This window comes from Myotis davidii, unplaced genomic scaffold (genome assembly GCF_000327345.1).
Source record: "Myotis davidii unplaced genomic scaffold, ASM32734v1 scaffold1059, whole genome shotgun sequence".
NCBI lineage: Eukaryota > Metazoa > Chordata > Mammalia > Chiroptera > Vespertilionidae > Myotis > Myotis davidii.
In genome coordinates this window covers 94,665-101,118 of record NW_006290038.1, presented here as the reverse complement: position 1 = coordinate 101,118, position 6,454 = coordinate 94,665, and positions in this window count along the sequence as shown.

Here is a 6,454-nt window from a genome sequence, read left to right as displayed (position 1 = left end):
GACAAAGGTGAATCAGGTGCAGATTTTTGTTAGATGAGGCAGGTGCTTAACTGAACAGTCCCAGCATCAGACCATGTGAGGACCATGTGGGAGAGGGCAGGCAGAGGGGAGGCTGGAGGGAAAGTAGAGACGTGGAGCGAGATGACTGAAACTGCAGAGAAGTGCAGGGAAAAGCAGCCTGCCTTCCCAAAACCACTTTCAGTTTCACCTCCAGCCCACAGGGGGGCTGCCTGCCTTTGGCTGTCTTTGCGTTTCCTCCGCATGCTGACAGTCTGCCTGTCTTCACTTAATCTGGTTTGAGTGGGTTTTGTTTTCTTGCAGTCAACGTTTTCTCTTGGTGAGGAGTCATTAACATGCCAGGAACCAGCTCCTCCCGCTGGCTGGCATCAGAGGCGGACGGAGCGCGGCCGGGGCAGTCGGGCGGGTCTCAGGGGAGTGACGGGAAGCTAAAGGCATCTGACTTACGATCTTACCGAGGGCTCATCTCCTTGGTGCTTGTTGCCCAAACAAAGCAGGATTGCATAAGCTATTCTTCAAACAAAAACACTTCAGAGAAAAAGTCCAATAAGTGATGCGCTCTCCCAGATTCCGCCATTGTCCACCTCCACTGTAACTCTTTTTTTAAAAAAATATATTTTTATTGATATCAGAGAGGAAGGGAGGGGGAGAGATAGATAGAAACATCAATAAGAATCACTGATAGCTGCCACCTGCACGCCCCCTACTGGAGATAGAGCCCACAGCCTGGGACCCCTCAGTCCAAGCATGTCAAACTCAAAGGCGAGCACAGGTCAAATAAAGAAGGTTTAGGTGTATGTGGCCACAAAAAAACAAGCTTCCATTTTTATAGAAACGTAGGTTTATTTCGATAGAGACATGCTGAACACAAAGGGCTGATAAATGAGTGCTCGTTAACATAAAATAATAGAACATTTTAATAAAAATTATTATTTTTTCTTGAGCATTAACTTACCAGACACTGAATAACTGCACAGATTAATAAGCACAACGCAAATAAACCTATTTTTGTTGTTCTCAGAAAGCGAAATATTTCCTGTTGCGCACACCAAACATGTCAGTCCAAGACTAATGACGTGGCCATTGGCTGCTAAAATATTCGCTGCTAGTGTTAGTGAAGAGAAATGGTGTGCTGTGCATAAGGGGTGTAAGAGAAATGAATACAACACGATTATAGCAATCAGTCAATAGCGAATGTTGTAGTTTGTTATTAATAACTAGAGGCCCGATGCACGAAATTCACGCAAGGGGCTTGTCCCTCACAGCCCCGGCTTCGTCCGGAAGGTCATCCGGAAAGACATCCAGAAGATCGTTTGGCTGTCGTGTCTAATTAGCATATTACGCTTTTATTATTACAGATTATGTATAACGGCAGGAGGTTCCTGTAGGTCCACAACACCTTACCCCCCACATTATGTGGTAAAAAATGGGCTTGTTGTGTTTAAAATGGGTTTGCACAATTTTTTGGAAACCCATGCACCTGTCTATAGGGCATTGAAGAGGGGAGAGTCAGGGCCTCTTGAAGAGGGGATATTAAAAAAAGGATAAAATTAATTTAATAATATATTTAACTCAGCATACAGGGTGTTCCAAAAACTTGAACAGCTGAGAGCTCAGTTGTGAAAATGAAATGTATTTTAATAAACACACCTTTATCATTATTCAGAGTGCGTGCACACATCCTGGGGACAGCCTGTAGTGGTGTTCTAGGTCTGCCCTCACAAAGTGCCACAAACTCCGGGGCTGAAACGACAGAAGTGTATTGGTTCACAGTCTCAGAGGCCAGACCTCAGACCAAAGCATCAGCTCACTTCTTCACAGGCCCCCTCCCTGCAGACGGACAGTCAGAAGGGCCTCTGGGCAGAGGTTCTGAGAAGAACCCTCCCTTGCCTCGGGGCAGCTTTGGGGGCGCCCTTGATCCCTTGGCTTGTCGCAAAGTAACTCCATGCTCTGCCTCCATCCCCGCCTTACATGGCCTCCCTGGGTGTCTATGTGTCTGACCCTCTTTTTACAGGGAGCCCAGTTATCAGATTTAGGGGCCACCCTAAGTCCAGAATGATTTTATCTTGAGGTCCTCAGCTAATTACACCTGCGGAGACCCTATTCCAAAAAAGGTCACATTCTGGGTTCAGAGGAGATTGGAATCTTAGGGGACACTACGAAGCCACTGCCATGTATTGGGAGTAAAATCCTTTCACTTTTGCTCAGTATGGAAGTGCTCCTGTTAGAGAGGAAGGTACTTAAATATCGCAAGCCGCGTTAGTCAGCCCACAGGCTACCGCCCGGAGGGCACAGGGCTTGTCTATCTGAACTCCACCTATGAATACCCTCATGGACCTTACATATTTGTCAACTGTCCTGGTCTCCTTTTCTTACTGATTTCTGAGAAAACATGATAGAGAATATAACTGACTTTCCTTGTCCAAATATTGCAAATGTTTTTGTTGTTCTATTTTTGCCATTTAACCCTGCATATGGGGATTTTGAGCAGTTGAATGTTTTTCATTAAATGAACACGTGACTTGCCTGGCTGGTGTGGCTCAGTGGTTGAACCAGGAAGTCATGGTTCCATTCCCTGTCAGGGTGCATGCCCAGATTGCGGGCTCCACCACCAATGTGGGGCCTGCAGGAGGCAGCTGATCAATGATTCTCTCTCATAATTGATGTTTATTTTTCTTTTTAAAAAATCTTTACTAGTATTGTTGAAAGTATCACATAGGTCCTCCTTTCCCCCCATTACCCTCTTCCAGCGACTCCCATCCCCCACCAGGCCCTCACCACCCCATTGTCTGTATCCACAGGTTATGCATATGTGCATACAAGTTCATTGGTTGATCTCTTCCCACCCACCCTCCTGTCCCTGCCTTCCCTCTGAGGTTCCACAGTCTGTTCATGCTTCTATATGTCTCTGTGTCTATTTTGGTCATCAGTTTATTTGACTCATTAGATTCCACATGAGGGAGAGCATGTGAGACTTATCTTTCTCCAACCGGCTTATCTCGCTCAGCATGATGCTCTCCAGGCCCCTCCATGCTGTTGCAAATGGTAAGAGTGCTTTCTTTTGTATTGCCCCGTACTATTCCATTGTGTAGACACACCACAGCTTTTTTATCCAGTCGCCTGCTGATGGGCACTCAGCCTGTTTGTAAGTCTTAGTTATTGTAAATTGCACTGCTATGAACATAGGGGTGCATATAATCATTGATGTAGCCGGTCAAGTGGAATGAGAAGTTAACTAGAAGAGGACATTCTGCCAAGAACAGGTGGGGGCCTACAAGCGGGCCACGTCAGAACAAAGTCTTGCACTCAAGATTTATTGTTCAGAGGCAGAATTTCCTTGAGGTGATAAATAGTCCATGAGGGCATGGAAAGTTAAGGGAGGGCGCACTGCTGCAGGTGGAAAGGGTCTTTGTATAACATAGGAAATTAATAGTGTAATGTATAACTTAGCTCAGATGATCCCATAGGCATGCCTGTTTACCATTGTCACTTGCTGTACTCCCCAATAAAAGCCATGAGAACTTTGGAGGTTTTGCTACTTGCCTGAGCGAGCAGTAGCCCTCTGCTTCTCTAAAACTCATCCTGCTTTGCAGATCTCATCTCTGTGTCACCGTTCACCTGCAGACCACCTGCAATTGATGTTTCTCTCTCTCTCCCTCTCCCTTCCTGTCTCTAAAAATCATTTCAAAAAACCCAAAAAAACATGTGACTTTGTCATACACAGAAATAATCTACCCACGCCACTGTTATAATTGCTCCGGTACCATGGTTTGAAATATGTAAGTTTGAATATTTGACCCATCACAATTGTATCGAGATGTACAGAGGCACTAAAGAAACAGTGAGCCTAAGACTCCCATAAGCCACATCCCAGGGACCCAAACCATTTTCCCACAGTGTGTCAGAAAGAAGCATGCCAGCAACAAACATAAAGAACCATATGTAGCCAGAACCGGTTTGGCTCAGTGGATGGAGCATCATCCTGTGGACTCAGGGGTCCCGGGTTTGATTCCGGTCAGGGGCATGTGCCTTGGTTGCAGGCCCATCCCCAGTGGGGGGGCGTGCAGGAGGCGCCTAATCGATGTTTCTCTCTCATCGATGTTTCTGACTCTCTATCCTCTCCCTTCTTCCCTGTAAAAAAATCGATAAAAAGTATTTTTTTAAAAAAGAACCATATGTAGCTAACATGACACCAGCTGCTCCAAAAGACAGATCTATGAAACCAGGAAATAGACTGTAACTATGATTACTTTGATACTAGAGGCCCAGTACATGAAATTTGTGCACTGGAGGGGGGCGGTTCTTCAGCCTGGACTGTGCCCTCTCCCAGTCCAGGATCCCTTGGGGGATGTCTGGGACCCCTCGGTCCTTACCGCCTGCTCGCTGCTCCTTACAGCTAGGCTCACTGCTCTTTAGCCAGCTGTGAGCCTGGCTTCTGGCTGAGCAGCGCTCACATTGTGGGAGCACACTGACCACAAGGGGACAGCTCCTGAGTTGACTGTCTGCCCCGTGATGGTCAGTGCATATCATAGTGACCGGTTGTTCTGGTTGTTCCACCGTAAGGGTCCCTTAGGCTTTTATTATATAGACTAGAGGCCCAGTGCACAAAATTCATGCACAGAGGGGAGGGTCCCCTCAGCCCAGCCGGCACCCTCTCCAATTGGGACTCTTCAGGGGATGTCTGACTGCCCCCTCACAATCCTGGACCGCTGGCTCCTAATCGCTCACCTGCTTGCCTGCCTGGTTGCCCCTAACTTAACACCCCCCATGCCGGCCTGATTGCCCCTAACTGCTCCCCCTGCCAGCTGGTTGCCCCTAACTGCCCCCCGCTGCTGGCCAGGTTGCCCCCCACTGCCCCCTCCCTGCCGGCCTGGCCACCTCTTACTGCCCCCCTGCCGGACTGCTTGCCCCTCACGGCGCCCCCCCCACCAGCCTGGTCGCCCCACACAGCCTGCTGTTCAGTCATTTGGTTGTCCCTCACTAACCCCCCTGCCAGCCTGGTTGTAGGCAGCCATCTTGTGAGAGCGTGAGGGTTAATTTGCATATGACCTCTTTATTATATAGGACTATTGGCCCAGTGCACAAAATTCATGCACGGGGGAGAGGGTGGTCCTCAGCCCAGCCTGCACCCTCTCCAATCTGGGACCCCTTGAAGGATATCTTACTGCTGGATTACAGTGACCGGGGCCTAAACCAGCAGTCGGACATCCCTCTCGCAATCCAGACCTGCTGGCTCCTAACCACTCACCTGCCTGCCTCCCTGCCTGATTGCCCCTAACTGCTCCCCCTGCCAGCTGGTTGCCCCTAACTGCCCCCCGCTGCTGGCCAGGTTGCCCCCCACTGCCCCCTCCCTGCCGGCCTGGCCACCTCTTACTGCCCCCCTGCCGGACTGCTTGCCCCTCACGGCGCCCCCCCCACCAGCCTGGTCACCCACAATTGTCCTCCCCTCTTGGCCTCTAACTGCCTGTACATCGGCCCCGCCACCATGGCTTTGTCCAGAAGAACGTCCGGAAGATCTTCTGGAAGGTCTCCCAGTCTAATTAGCATATTACCCTTTTATTAGTATAGATAGAAGCCTGGTGCATGGGTGGGGGCTGGCTGGTTTGCCCTGAAGGGGGTCCCAGATCAGGGTGGGGGTTTCCTTGGGGCATGGAGCAGCCTGGGCAAGAGGTCTGGGGTGGTTTGCAGGCCAGCCACGCCCCCATGGGGTGAGGGTCCCTGCTGGGGGAGGGGCGGTGGCCAGCCTGGTTGAGGGGTTGAGGGCTGTTTTCAAGCTGGCCACACCCCCTTCAGGGTGGGGGTCCCCGCTGGGGTGCTTGGCCAGCCTGGGTGAGGGGCTGATGGCTTTTTGCAGGCTGGCCATGGCCCCCGGCGACACAAGCTCCCAGCCCCTCCTTTTTTTCTTTTTTATTTCAGCGCCTCCTTGAGCAGAGGGAAGCAGGTATCTGGGATTTATTTATCTTCTATAATTGAAACTTTGTAGCCTTGAATAGAAGCCAGGTCTGGCCAAGCGGGTGGGAAGCTTGGCTTCCTCCATCGCTGGGGGAAACCCAAGCCTCCTGCTTGCTCAGAGGCGCCGCCATGCGCCCTTAGTTGGGTTAATTTGCATACTCACTCCTGATTGGCTGGTGGGCGTGGCTTCAGAATAGTGAAGGGATGGTTAATTTGCATGTCTCTCTTTTATTATATAGGATTATTTTTAATCCTCACCCGAGGATATTTTTCCATTGATTTTTAGAGAGAGTGGAAGAGAGAGGGAAAGATAGAGAAAGATATTGATGTGAGAGAAACACATCAATTGGTTGCCTCCTGTACATGCCCTGACCAGGGCCTGGGCCTGGGCGGAGCCTGCAACTGAGGTACAGCGGGGCCTTGACTTATGAGTGTCCCAACTAACGAGTTTTTCGAGATATGAGCCATCTCTCAGCCGATTTTG